Source organism: Octopus bimaculoides, chromosome 15 (assembly GCF_046866305.1).
Source record: "Octopus bimaculoides isolate indiv1 chromosome 15, ASM4686630v1, whole genome shotgun sequence".
NCBI classification, from domain to species: domain Eukaryota; kingdom Metazoa; phylum Mollusca; class Cephalopoda; order Octopoda; family Octopodidae; genus Octopus; species Octopus bimaculoides.
In genome coordinates this window covers 19,245,664-19,261,030 of record NC_142942.1, presented here as the reverse complement: position 1 = coordinate 19,261,030, position 15,367 = coordinate 19,245,664, and the positions used below count along the sequence as shown (strand labels likewise).

At 36.4% G+C, this 15,367-nt stretch overlaps 1 long non-coding RNA gene across 1 annotated transcript in view; it reads right to left on the bottom strand.

The window, feature by feature from the left end:
* The window catches only part of LOC149132426 (uncharacterized), a 68,266-nt gene that overhangs the window by 23,951 nt on the left and 28,948 nt on the right, over positions 1-15,367 (bottom strand). The window contains exon 3 of the long non-coding RNA XR_016244511.1: positions 4,925-4,997. This is a non-coding gene — a long non-coding RNA (uncharacterized LOC149132426). The remainder of the gene's footprint in view (positions 1-4,924; positions 4,998-15,367) is intronic.

Here is a 15,367-nt window from a genome sequence, read left to right as displayed (position 1 = left end):
CATTAATACCGGACTACCAAAAGATTAATCCATAGCTTATCGATTCATTCATCCGTAATCACTAACAGAACAAACAACCAGTCATTATTTCTTTTCATATACGTTTGAAGTGATTGATTATGAAGACGAAAGAAAGATGACAAAACGGGTGTATGTGATAATATTTGTGGAATTTTACGAAGAACATTGCTGATAAAGCAATAAATATTAAGTGCACAAATAGTCCTTTGTCTTAGAGAAACTAATTAACGTTTATGTTAACTAGTCACTAATCATTACTGGTTGAATATATATTTTATATTGAAAAACTTGACAGAAATCACACAATTTATCACTTGATATCCTTTGTTTCATTGACAGCATCATATATCGGTACGTGTGTATTACAAACACAAACATATGTATGCACAAACATATTGTATACACGTGTGTATATATTTATAAAATATTTATATATGTTTGTGTACATACATATTTTACGTATATATATATATATATATATATATATATATATATATGTGGTTCATCTTTTGTTAACGTCTATGGCCTATAAAGTCTAACCGAGTCAGAAATCTGCTGCTATGTACAGCGAACTTATGGGAAATGCAGTACATGTCTAACTGGTACAGCTATCTCTAAGCAATGTATATATATATATATATATATATATATATATATGTATTCTTTTACTTGTTTCAGTCATTTGATTGGAGCCATGCTGGAGCACCGACTTTTAGTCGAAAAAATTGACCCCTGGGTTTAGTTTTTGTAAGCCTGGAGCTTATTCTATCGGTGTCTTCGGCGTTACGGGGATGTAAACATACCAGTATCGGTTGCCAAGCAGTTGGTGGCGGGGACAAACAGACACACACGCATAAATGCATACATTATATCTACCAGATCCACTCACAAGGCTTTGGTCGGTTCGAGGTTATAGTAGGAGGCACTTGCCCAGCGTGCCACGCAGCCGGACTGAACCTGGAACCATGTGGTTGAGAAAGAAGCTTCATACCACACAACCACGCTTGCGCCTATCTCTCTTTGTCTGTCCGACTGACTGTCTGTTTATATATATATATATATACACACGTGTATATATTTATATATGTATAAATATATACACGTGTGTGTGTGTTCGTGCACAGACAACAAAGAAGTAAATATTAGCACATACATATATACATATTCAAATATATGTATGTACAAACATTCATATCCACACACACACACAGATAGACACGTAAACATACGCATTACTTAGAAAGTATTTACCGCTTAAATATGATTCCTAACAGACACCAAACTTGGAATAGAGTGGAGAAGAGCAATATCGGACGATGTATCCCACTCTCTCTCGGACATAACTTAATGTATCAATGTCAACGAGGACCGAAAGCATTGGGGAGTTACTATGCATCCAGTAACTATCACCTGGGCCATTATCTTATCTTCCGGTATTCTACGCTACGCGTCCCCACAGTATTTTGCACAAACTTAAGCTAATAGTTTAAGACTTGTCGGCTATCGTCCTAGTCTAGCTAATGTACCAACGGCTGCTCACGTGTCGGATTGACACATGTCACATGCCCATAATGGAAACTGTAAATGAGACCCGGGTGCTTGGTGGGAACTAGTGGCAGAATTGGGAACACCCAAGGAAAATTAATCCAATTCATTGACGTAACTTTTACAGTCGATATGATTATTGACAGAGTCCATAGAAGGTGTTGCTCAGCTTGACCGAAGTTTATTCAAACGAGAAAGAAAATAAACGAATAAATGAACGCGTGTATATATATGTCGTAATGGTACGTCTATATGTACGTATTAATAGTGTGCATGTGTGTAACAGTGGATACTTGTTGATGTCCTTTCGCTCTCACGACATTTCCATCACAGCTGACGCGAAACAAATTTTATGCCGGGAGTCGATTGGAAGACTGGCTAGGATCCGCTGGACTTCAGCGCGTTAAGCAAAACAGGAAGAACAGATCGGATTTGGATGCTGTTTGGCTTAGAGTTGTGCTAAGCCAGAGCTTTGGATCAGATAATATATTGCCAAATTCTTTCGATTTCCGGATATTTCAATTTCACATCTTACACGGCTAAGGAGAAATGCATAAACATTATATAATCTCGCCCGTTACTTCCGCTACAATATCGAAGCCTGGTGACTACATACAACACAAACAAAATACAAAAAAAAATATAACTAAATCAATACTGCCTTTGAATTGTGTGAACCATTGTCTTTCCTTCACAAATAGAATTTTCCATTATGCTTCGTTTACAAAAGCCAGGGATCACGGTATCAGTTTTACAGTTGAGTGGAAGACTGATAAATGAAAGTTTCGTAACCTAAATCAATATCCACTTATTGATTTCAGGAAGTCATCGTTTGTAATCCTTCAGAGAACTCGTAATACCTTGATAGGAAGTTTCTATTATACCTTGTCACATCTACGGTTTCGATCTAAACGACATCAAAACGGAACAGAAGCATTAATTGAGTTTAATGAAGGTGCAGATTAAAGCAGCTTTTGAATCTTGCTGGCAGATTAACTTTTAATTTCCTCATGATAAAACGATGTTAAATGTAACAGTGGGATCAGTTCCGCTAACGAGTCTCTCTATAAATACTGACATTTTAACATATGTTCATCAATTTTGTTATCTCCATTTAACCGTAGAAGCTATCAAAGTAGTATGCCTCGAAGAACATTGCACGAATACGAAATTATAATAATAGTTTATTACTTTAGTTGAAAAATCCCAAAATATTGCACAGAAAACGCCAAAAATTCATATCTCACTTCGCTCTCTTTTTTTCTGTCGCCAAAGAATTAGAATCGTGGGTGAACTGAATTGGTTTGAAGCATGAATCACAGTAAGTTACAAGGATAATTTAGATGAGATATTACGAAATTGGTAAAAAGATAATTATAATAGTGAAGTAATACATTGATATCAGATCAACAATACGTTGTGAAAAGGAATTGTGTTTGTTTAGAGTTCCTATCTTTGCCAAAGAATAAAACTAATTTACAAAGTTGAAGTAAATATGTTTCAAACAAAAATAGAAACGGTGTAATAAAATAAAACTATAAAGTTAACGTTATTGCTGTTTAATATCATGCATGTTCAATAGATCCAGCCATTATATTCAGATACTATCTCCAAACTAGCCATTTTTTTTCTTTAAATAGGCTATGCTTTGAAGGAGGTGTTGCTGTTATTTCTGGTTGTTGCTGCAAATTGAACGAGTTAAATAAGCCTTCAAACCTTTTAGCACTATCTGACAGCAGCTACTAATAAGCTTCTCATAGAGACCAGAAAGTGAAGAATATTTTAGAGACAAGCTGCTCTAAACGTAGGAACAGCAGTCCCTGGGCAACAAAAACTGTGTAAAATGTATTGTTATACAGTTCCACATAACGTTAGTGAAAGATTTCGAACAGCGATTAAGGAGTATGTGTTATATCCATCGTACCCGAAGAAATTAATAGCCAATGTTATTCTGAGGAATATAGTCGGTTCGGACGAAGGTTCGAATGCGGCTGAGCGATTGAAACGAAAAACAAAACATTTATTCCCAGATGTTTCCTTGGATGAACAGAGGTGTTGCACGAAAACGAAGACATAAATTGTAGTAAAACAAAGTGCAACACTTGTATTGAAACCAAAATGCAATGCACTGTTTGCAGCGATAGAACAGGCAAAGAAGGAACTCGAAAGACTTGAAAGCCTAGGAATAATCGAGAAGACGGACCACTGAGACTCGGCAGCACTACGCGAAAAAGAAGAATAAGATACGAGCTTGTGGAGTTCTTTTTCAACCGGTTTAAACGATTGCTTACTCTCACATAACTACCCATTGCCGAGTCCCGAGGAAGTGTTCGTAAAGTTGAATGGAAGGAAATTCTTCTCAAAATTAGACCCCTCGGAGTCATACTTATAAATCGAAGTAGAAGAAGAATGCTCACACTTATTAGCCATTGATACACAGCGTGGCTTATTTAGGTTTAAGTGGCGTCCCTTTCGTGTAAAGATGACTCCTATATTTCAACAAGTAATGAATACAATGCTCTTCAGTGCAAACACCCTCCTCAGTGCAAACATAGCATTGTAAGTATAGCATATGTAGACTTAGTTTATATATGAGTATAGTACATAGTTAATCTATACATTATGTAAGTCGTCGTGATTTCGACTGTTGCCGATTAATGAATATGATATGTACATTCAGTAGTGAAAGAATTCATCTGCTGGGGGCCTGTGCCTCTATGAATATGGCAGTATGGAATAAAAGAAAGAGAGTACTGTTTTTTTGTTTTGGCAAAATGTGGATTTTTAATGTTTAAAATATAGAAATATATGGAGCGTATTAAATGAAAAGGTTTTAGGTGGGTAAAATAAGAGTACGAATTTGTGAAAGATATTGTATATTTGCGGAATAGTCCTGGTTTTGAAACATGTAAATTAGATAATTAAATCTACGATCGTATAATGAAAGTAAATTTACATATGGGAGTTTATAAGAGAAAGACTGTAAGTAGGAGAGCAAGAGAAAAAGAAGGCAAGCTAAGGAAAGAGGAGCATGCTGAATTACAAATAGACCAAGATAGTTTTAAAGAAAAAAAATTGGCAAGATGCTATAATTAGCGACAGAACTGAAAAACTACACATTACTGAGCATGAAAGTACATTTTTTTTAAAGATGTAAATCAGAAAATAAAATCGGCGAATGAATATCGAAAGTATATTTGCGTATGTGAGTTTATTGCCTGAAAACGGGCAAGCGAATTGTTCGCTGAGGGACCATAAATATAATGAGATCGTGCATTTAGAGACAGAAAGCAATGAAACGTAAGTGCAAAAGAAAGAAATATTAAAGGAATGTCATTAAGAAATGATATTAACAGACCTGAGAGAGAAAGTTTCAATACTGAGGCTGTGATTATTGATAATGGAGTTGACTGAAAATGTTGTATAAGGACCTGTTAAGAAAGAAAAAAAACAACAACAAATATTAATGAAAGAGAAATATGGAAATTTATAATAGAATGGTAATATTATTGAGAAATGACAGAAACGGAGCTGGAATGGGAGATTTTATTATTGAGAAGGTTGTGATTATTTGTGATGAACCCACATGAAAAAGAATGCTTTATGAGGGTCTTGTTATGAAAAAGAAAGTAAGCAGTAATGAAGGAAAGAAATAGAACCTTATAAGGAATAGAATGGTAATAGTATTATAGATATTTTTCCGAATCGTAGATTCCTATTTTTGGAAAATGTAAATCAGGAAATGCATTTAGTGGGCATGTAGTAAGAAACCCTTTTATGAAAAAAGAAGGCAAACGATAATGAAATATAGAAATTGTAGAAATATCGTAGAAGATACTAGTGATTTGCCAGTACGTAAATGAATGGGCGAAAATGACAGGCGGCTTCCTTACATATGCTGTGCAAAAAGGCCAGAAGACGTTTAAGAATTACATTTTTATTATAGCATTGTACATACACATCGATATACATACATATATAAACTCTTAAGCATATACAAAAATACATACGCCGACACATGCATAAATACACGCGCACACACACACACACACACACACACACACACACACACACACACACACACACACACACACACACACACACACACACATATATTATGTGCAAGTTTGCCAATGAGGAGGCTCGATATCCACGATTTTGGCAAAAAGTGCTTGAAATCTTTGATGTCCAACCTGAACATGTCTAGTTTGATGTCCTGAACAAGTAGTGGGTGGGATGGAAGGGATATGCCTTTCTTGGTTAAGTTATACATCTTGGCACCCAATTTGCAACGATGCTGATATTCTTGATGGAATTATTGCGGTCGAGGTTTTTCCCCAAGATGTCTGATCGTAGTCATATCTCTTTCGGATGACGTCATCTTTCTTTTTTTACTAAACTATACAAATGACAAATATATAAAGTAATCTCATCAGTCATGGAGACTAGAAGTGGCATAAGTTTGGTGCCCTTAAATTTGTGGTACTTAAAATTCTAGGGCACTATTCATCTAGTTGTACCAGTGATACTGGATATGTGAACTGATAGACGTACAAGGGCTAAAAGTGAAAGTCTTCATCATTCGAGTGAGTCAGAACATTGCCAAAATATACAAGTCACGCAGTAACGTTACACACACACACACACACACACACACACACACACACACACATACACACACACACACACACACACACACACACACACACACACGTGGTACTCTTTCGACACGACACGGAGGAAAAGACAAGAATCATACATAAGGGCTCTGTGATAAGAAGCTTGCTTCCCAACCACATAGTTCTGGGTTCAGTCCTACTGCGTGGCAACTTGTGCAAGTGTCTTCTACTATAGCCTCGGGTCGACCAATGATTGGATCTGATAAACAGAAACTGAAAGAAATCCGTCATGTGTGTGTGAGGGGTGTGTCCTGCACCACTGCTTGACAACCGGTGTTGGTGCGATTACTTCGCCGTAACATATCGGTTCAGCCAAAGACCGATAAAATAAGTCCTGGGGATGATTCATTCGACTAAACTTTTTCCAAGGTGGTGCCCCAGAATGGTCGCTGTCTAATGATTGAATGTAGTAGAGGATAAAAGATATATTACAAGGGTAGGACAAAATATCAGAAACTGCACTTTATTTAACTACTTTTTTTTCTATTGGTAATACTGCAAATTCACAACTGTTCCAGTCTGTATATATCTGTTCATATGCATTATGTATGAATGCACTTCATGATATAAACTTCTATTTTCTTTTGTTGCAGATATTTACATTTATATAAGTTGAAATGCGTATCTGATTTCTAAAGAGAGCAAACTGTTGGAGCACGGATGGCTGGTGCTTCAGTCAATAAAAACTGCTGAATTGTTTAATGTTTTGAAAGTTATAATCACTAAAATCATGTTCGCATTCCAAAACGAAGATAAAAACAGCTTTGGCAAGCATAATTCTGGATGGAAGCCAAAGCGGACAGAGAGGGACCGCAGAATAATGTAAAGTATTGTGTCTCAAAAAAAAAAAAAAACCCACCAAACTACGACAGTAAATGTGACAACAGATGTGACCTACCACCGTATCAATCCTGTGTCATCCAAAGTCGTAGGTCATGACCTCCATGAACCAGGATACCTACTGCCCATCAACAGTGAAAGCGGATAATTAGTGCCTCGACTATCAGAAGTATTCAATGGACCAATGTTATCTTCTCTAGTGAAACATCGTTTATCCTTTTTCTCCACTTGAGAGTGAGTTTATGCCTGAGAATAGTTCAAAGTAGAAATCAATCTTGGTTGTTTGGAGCTCGGCCATGAAGCATAGAGGTGGATATCCACCTTATCATACAAATATTGTTCTCCGCTGATAGCGCAATCATCTAGGACAATAATGCTTCAATTTATACACCTAATATTATTCAAAATTGGCGTGAAAAACACAAGAGGGAAGTAGACATCTTGGATTTCTACTGTCTCAATCACCGGATCGCAATGATGGAACGTTTATAATGCGTTTTCAAGCAGCAAGTTAGGAACCGTGCTTCTCTTCCATTATATTTTGAAAGAGCTAAAAGACGTTTTACGTTAAAAAAAAAAGGGGCTCCAAATTCCTTTAAAGGTTTAGAATCTGTGTGAATCACTTTCTTGGTGTGTTATAATGATTACAGCGAAAAAAGTAGATCATCTTCATATCAAATAATTAGAATTCCATTTAACACGTCTTATGTTGTTCACTTTATACATATATATATATATATATATATATATATATATATATATACAGTATATGTATTTACATATATATGTGTGTGTCTGTGTTTGTGCTAAATTAATCTGAATGGGATTTTCCGGAATAGAGCTGAAGAAAAGAACACGTTAATGAGCTCTACCCCCTATTATCCCTGAAGTATATTGTAAAGAATATACTTAGGGCACAGGAGAGACGTTGCTTGAGTAAATTTGCTGGTTATAATAACTAATGGAAGTGTCTGTTCGATGTGCATATTAAGACAAAGTAGCATTATCGTGAAGATGATTGGTAGAAATTTATTTGGGGGAAGATTTAGAAGAAAGGAACAAGAGAGAAAATCGTTCTGAGATAATCACTATTTGTAGTGTTTAGTTTAATGCCCCGAGATATAGAGTCTTATGGTATGATGCTGGTTGTTGAATTGGAAAGAATCCCAGATGAATTTCAAGTGAAGGAAACATGAATAGTTCTGTGTACATCATCTTAAATATAGCTACTGTTTTATCTATAGAGTACTTTTAAGTTTAATTGCAGTTCCTCGAGGTTTGGTAAACCGGAATTACAAAACAAATTCACATGTATAAACGTTAAGATATTTTGCTAAAGAATATAAGCATATACTCTTCATGTGAGACAACAAACAGTGAAGAGTTTCGTCACGGAACATTTCACAATTTGTTGGCCACTCCTCGCAAAGCTTCCTCCCCACAAAACAGCCAAGATCAATTTTTGTTTTATAATGTAGTCATAATTGAGGCTAGCCCTGTGCTACATAAAACAAACTTTCGTATTTGCTCTTTTGATGTTTCATAATGAAGTAACATCTTATGCACAGAATAATCAGAATAATTGAAATACATTTTTATATAACAAAATCTCACTTCGGGTTCAATAATAATGTAAACGCAGTCTTTCGCCATTGCCATGTGCGGAAACAAGAAGGCACATGCTTCCTGTCTTGACCAGACCTCAGAGAAGATAGGCCTTGATCCATTCCACGACCAACAACATAAACTGCAGTCATAAATTAAGCTAGTGCTGTAGTGAATCGACTAATTTGTATATTTGTGCTTTTAACAACTTGTCTATAATTATATCTATTTTACGTATATAAGAGGAACCAATGTAAATGGAAATATGACAAAACTTCACTAAATTTTTAATAAGTATGTAAATGTTTATTCTATACAATTGATGTGCTGTAAAAAATATTAAATTAATGACGAGAATAGCAAGTAGAGAAAAGTGAAAATAGTGAAGTGTTATGAGTTTGAGAGCCAATAAGAGATTAAGGAAGAAGTGCTTTTGAATGTGTTGAGTTCTTCAGAAAATTAGACAGAAAGAAGTAAGATAGATGCAGGACGTGCAGAGAAAGCGTGAGTAAATAAGAAACATGTGCTCCTCGGTGTCACACATGTGAGCGTGTGTGTGTGAGTGTGTGTGTGTGTGTGTGTGTGTGTGTGTGTGTGTGTGTGTGTGTGTGTGTGTGTGTGTGTGTGTACTTGTGCTCAGTGCATTGCTATCTTGTAGCCATTTGATAAGAAATATTATAATGAAGGGAAAAATGAACTTTGATAATATATAATTATGCAGAAATAAGTAACAAACGAAGAAGAATATAGTCATATACCCGCAGTGAACTTGAACTTAGAAATAACCAATAAAAAGAAACAACAACAACAGCAGCAATAACCTAGAGAGTTCACAATCGTCTGTACTTAGCAATTTCCTCCGTCACAGAAAAGATTTACTACCCATTAATTTCAAAAGTTTAAATCATTCACACCAGTGCGATTTCATAGCGTGTGTGAATTTAAATTAACTCAACAAGCTCTTAACCTTCTACCCATTTTTTTTTTCATATTCTTGTTTGCTATCAACACTAGTTTAGTAAATGGAATTTACTAGTAGCAGACAAACATATGATAAATACTGCACTGATATTAAAACATTCTCTAATTAGACTGCAACATGAAACTGACTAAAATATATCGTTTGAAATACCAAGTGTCAGCTACAGAGACCAATGAAGTAGTCTATATAACCTGCAGCTAATTCAAAAGTGTAAACCCCAGTGTGTATTTTGTTTAAATGTGAATGAACTTCGATATTAGTTCGCAAGACGTTTTATTTACGTCTTAAACACACTGCTTATTTCCAGATAAATGATATATGCGATTATAAGATTTCAGTTACATTACGAAAACATTGAATAAACCATGTCTTTGCATATATACATATACTTACCTATTTATACACACACACACACACACACACACACACACACACATCTATATCTATATATATATATATATATATATATATATATATATATATATATACACACATACATATATACATATTTACATACATATACACATACATATATATACATATTTATATATGCATACATATATATTTATATATACATACATATATATCTATATATATATATGCATACGTCTTCATATTTCTATACGTGGATGGGTACGCGTACATCACATATAACACAAATGTGAAGCGCGCGTAGACGATATGTAGAAAATTATGATGTATTACTCATGCGTAATTCGAAGCGCAAGCTTGACTGTGTTAACCGCACAGTTTCGGGTTCAGTCCCTCTGTGTGACATGTTGGGCAAATGTCTTCTACTATTAGCCGGGCCGATGAAAACTATGTGACAGGACTTGGTAAGATTAAACTGAAAGAAGCCCGTCATATGCGTGCGCATGTGTGCGTGCGCATGTGCGCATATGCTTGCGCCTGTATGTGTATGTGTAGGCGCAGGTGTTGCTATGTAGTAAGACGTTTGTCTTCCAAACCTACGGTTCTGGCTTCCGTCCCAGTGCGTTGCACCTTGAACAAGCGTCTTCTACCACTTAGACATTAAGTGGAATGATTATTCAATATTTTTAGTAGAGAACAGTATTTAGTTAACTTTTACAAGGAAAAAAAATTATAACGATCACTTCAACATTTCGTGTGCTTTGAATTTTCCTACATCCTCTACCGTGAGATTAATGTAATGTTGAATCTGTGATTCAATCCATGTAACATCTACGAAATAAGTTCAGATTCTACTCAGCAGGTATCATGAACTAAACAGTTATAACAGAAGAAATTCATTGCTGTCAAAGAAACGCGCGTGTGTGAGTGAGTGAGTGAGAGTGAGAGAAAAAGAGAGAGTGAAAGTTTAGCATTTGTGACAAAGGAATGGCACACGATAAAAACAACTAACAGATGGAAGAAACCGAAATGTAAATGGAAAGTAAATCCTTCATTAGCCATACTTTCCACGCAGAGTCTTGTGAAAGAGAAGTGAGCAGGTTAGAGGTACTCTGCTATGTCTCAAGTTAGAAAACACTGGATGTGGTTGTTAAGCAATTGGTACATTGGAGCCGAGAAACAAGAGGGGAAATATCTATTTCAATGTTAGCGATTGGGACGAAGGGAATGCAGGGGTATTAAACATACATCCATTCAGTGTGCAATAGTGTAATCAATATTATCACACATAATCCCCCCACCACATGTATATATTCGTTTTAGATACGTAGGTAGAACTCTTGTTGATGGGTGATCAGTATTTTTGTCAGGTATGTATGTTGGGAACCCATGCGAATCTTTCATGTTCTTTGAAGCAAGCCAGAGATTAATCACTTGATCTTCTAAAGATGGTAATTGTTCAGGTACGGGTTAGTTACTGTTAAATGTGAGAGCACCATGTATGGAATGTAGTGATATATAACCACTTAGATTATTTTAGATGTTTATCGTTTACAACAAATAAAGGACAAGTAGCAACACTGTTTCTCTGTTACATGCAACAAAAGTGATTTTATTCTGCTCAACGAGACTCGGCTTTCATGTTCTTGTTTAAGAATTTGTTCAAGGTCTTCGTTTATAAAAGCAGAGCTAGGCTGTTGTGAGGTGTTTAGGTTGAATGAAGATGATTCCTGTGATCACACATTTAAAGACGTATAAACATTGATTTTTATCAACAGAGAAATGTGGACGTTGTTAGACGTAATATCAACAAGCAGGTCGTTAATTTACACAAAGAAGAGTTTGAGAGGATTAACTACTGTTTGCAGCACATATGAGTGGATAGAGTTAAGCTTCAACAGTGACAAATAAGTTGTTTTATGTGATTTCTGTGTCTGATCTCTTTGTATTATTTTATCATTTTCTGTAACTTGCTTTAATAATCATTATCAACCACATAAATTTGACGCACACATCCTGTGTACTTTGCCGCTAGGCTGCGAGTTGGCGTAGTGGAGAATATTTTGTCAAAATGCCGTACGTTAAAATAAGGGAAAGGCATGGACAAGCAAGTTCACTCATCTCAAATCGCATCCAGAAGCGAAAGACATCGATGTTTCGCCATTATTTGTGGCTTAATATTACGTACACGTATTCTCCACAACACCAAATCGCAGCCTATCTGCAAATACAATACACAAAGCGCATACGTAAAGTATTTGTGGTCGATAATTTTTATTGCATTGGCGCTGCTTCTGTTTCATATTTCTTTTGATAATGTTAACAGAGTACCTGTTATTTGTGCTATCTAATCCCATTTCTTCCAACAAAAGACGTTTACTATAATGGTCACTAATTTAGGAACACAACCAGCATTTTCGATGGAGAGATGGGTTAGTCGACTAACGAAATAACCAGATACATGGCTAGTACCATATTTAACAGGTCCCTGATTGATTGAAGGTAAGGTTGACTATGACAAGATTTGGAGGAAGAACCTTGGGATACTGAAGATAATGCTGTAACCATTCAGCAAATTCACCTTCCCTTTTTCTGTCTGACGACCTGCCTTAAATTTTAGTCCAGGAAAATGCCTGTGGCTAATGTCTAGTTGTCCGATTACATTTATTCTACAGCTTTCTACCAAAGTAATCAGTGCAGCCCTGACACAAATCACCATCTGTGATTGGTCCCATAACGTCTAAGGGAAGATACAGGAAACGGAAATCTCATACAACAATCTTATAATGCACCACATCATCGAGCAAGTGATACTACCCAGTACGACAATGGATTCTAAGAAGGTTTCACTAACAAAGACAGCTGAAATGGTATGGCTAGCTATACGGCCCTGCAGAAACCATTCTTCACGAAACTGTAACAGGGGATAAAGGAGTGCACAGAGGAAAAGGGGGACAGTCTACTCCAAGGAATGAACGTGCAAATCGTTAGTGGAGGACCTGAGTACTAGTAAATGACTGCGACATATGGAGGAACCTGGTGAACAGTATGTGACATCGTTGCTCCTAAAACCACATTGGAAGGCAAGGGCACAAGATAAGACAACCTGCAATATGCCAAGCCCTAACGTATAATATTTATGGTAATTTCAATGTCCAAACAGTATCACGTTCAAATTTACCTTTCACTATCCCGTAATCGATATATACGACTGGATAGATGTGGACACGTTTCCACATTAGACATTATTATATATTCCTGTTCTTTATACCTTATCACTGACTGTCAACTTTCATATCAGTTGTATAAGGAATGCGTGAAGCTGCCATCAGCTTAAATCGAAATTTGAAGCCATTTCTTGTTGTTGGCAAATAGGGAAGATAATATAGCAAAACTAAATGATTTCATGTGGAAATGATTATACATCGCATTAATAAAATGAAACAAACTGTATTTACTGCAATAATAGCGTGTATGTGTTTGGGTTTTAACGAATACTCTACAAGCACACATATGTATAGGTCACACACACACACACACACACACACACACACACACACACACACACACACACACACACACACACACACACACACACACACACACACACACACACATATATATATATATATATATATATGTCGATGAATAAAATTACGTAACAGAAGTAAGCAGCTGTGTAAATCCATTCAGAGAAATCAAAGGTTTGGAAATGAAAATCATTCCATATGCATCGCTATTTAATGTATCTCGTCTTATAAAATTATTTTCACACCATTTACTTCAAAATGGCCGAGTCACTGTCACCGACTCTCTCTCTCTCTTTCTCATTCACACATACAATTTCGTTATATGCCCATACAAAGATACACTAACAACACTCTCCACACATACACTTTCACACAGAACCGCACTCACTCTCTCTGCTCCGTTTTTAGCTTCTCTATGTGGATTCTCTTGTTATCGTCGCAGCTGTTGCTTTTGCTGAGGTTGGAGTTGCTGCGTCTGTTGTTAAAATGTGTTCAGGCTCCAGCCTGAACCTTTTCACCTCATTTGTGCCTATCACCTTCACGACGGAACACTTACCTATCATATCATGTAGTCTCTTGCCTCCTAACCACTGACTTCTCTCACCGACCACCACTTTCTGCCATCAAACGAAAAATCTTCAGCTGCTCCATCAACATGGTAGAAATGACAACTATCTCCCTGAAGTCACACACTACAATATTGATAGAGAAATGGATACACAAGGAATAACGCATTCTCCTACAATATTATAATGACTAGGTGCTCATGGATGGAAGGCCTTTACATAGGTCTACCCGATCAGTGTTGACATGCATGAGTTGAACAACAAAATCACTCGAAGCAGTCTCTATATCGTCGTTCAATCTCTTAGAAATAGTAACCAAAACCAAAGCTTACCCATGCAATACCCTTTCAGCAAGGTAAAAAGGAATCTCCGTCCGATATTCGACCTGCAAGAAATATCAACTATATCTCAAATGTCACCTTACCGTCTTGAAATCGGAAAGATACACTGGGCATTCTATTCCATATTATACAATATACGGGATGGTCATGACTTAAAGATATTTGATCACAGGTCTCCTTGATCAAGGCTGTTTCAGTACTAATAAAAGATAACGATAACAGTAATAACAGCAACTATCAGCCTTGTTTTCTTCACTGCATTTAATGACCATTTTTATTGCAAAGAATTTGTAGTCGATTTCGTGATTGTCTAAGCGGAAGGCCACATTGAAGAGTACACAAAATATACTGCTACTGTTGACCTAGACCTAAATGCAGTGCGTGTAATATCCATTCCACAATAAGCTGGAGATATGGCCACGTTGTTTTTTTAGCTTCCAATTTCAAGGTTTAGTATAAACTACTGAGAATTTAATGTCCCTTTGTTAAGACATGATATATAACTCACCGATACAATATACACATGCCATATGTCATTTTGTAAAATACATAGTTATCGGCAGTTGATATTAATCGAATACCTGTCAGCAGCGGCAGCAACATAGCGGCCCCAACTATCACAGTTTCTACAACCTGTGCCACCTGGAACACCACTACTCGCATATTACTCCGACTCCCATCACAAAAATATGAATTTATTAAGGCGGCGATTTGGTAGAATGGTTAACACATGGAACAAGATACTTAGCGGTATTTCTTCAAGCTTTTTACGCATTGAAGTCAAGTCTTTTGCCTGTCATCCTTTTGAGGTCATTAAAAATAAAATACCAGTCAAGTACTAAGGTTGATGTAATCGACTTGGCCTCTCCCCACCAAGTTGCTGGCC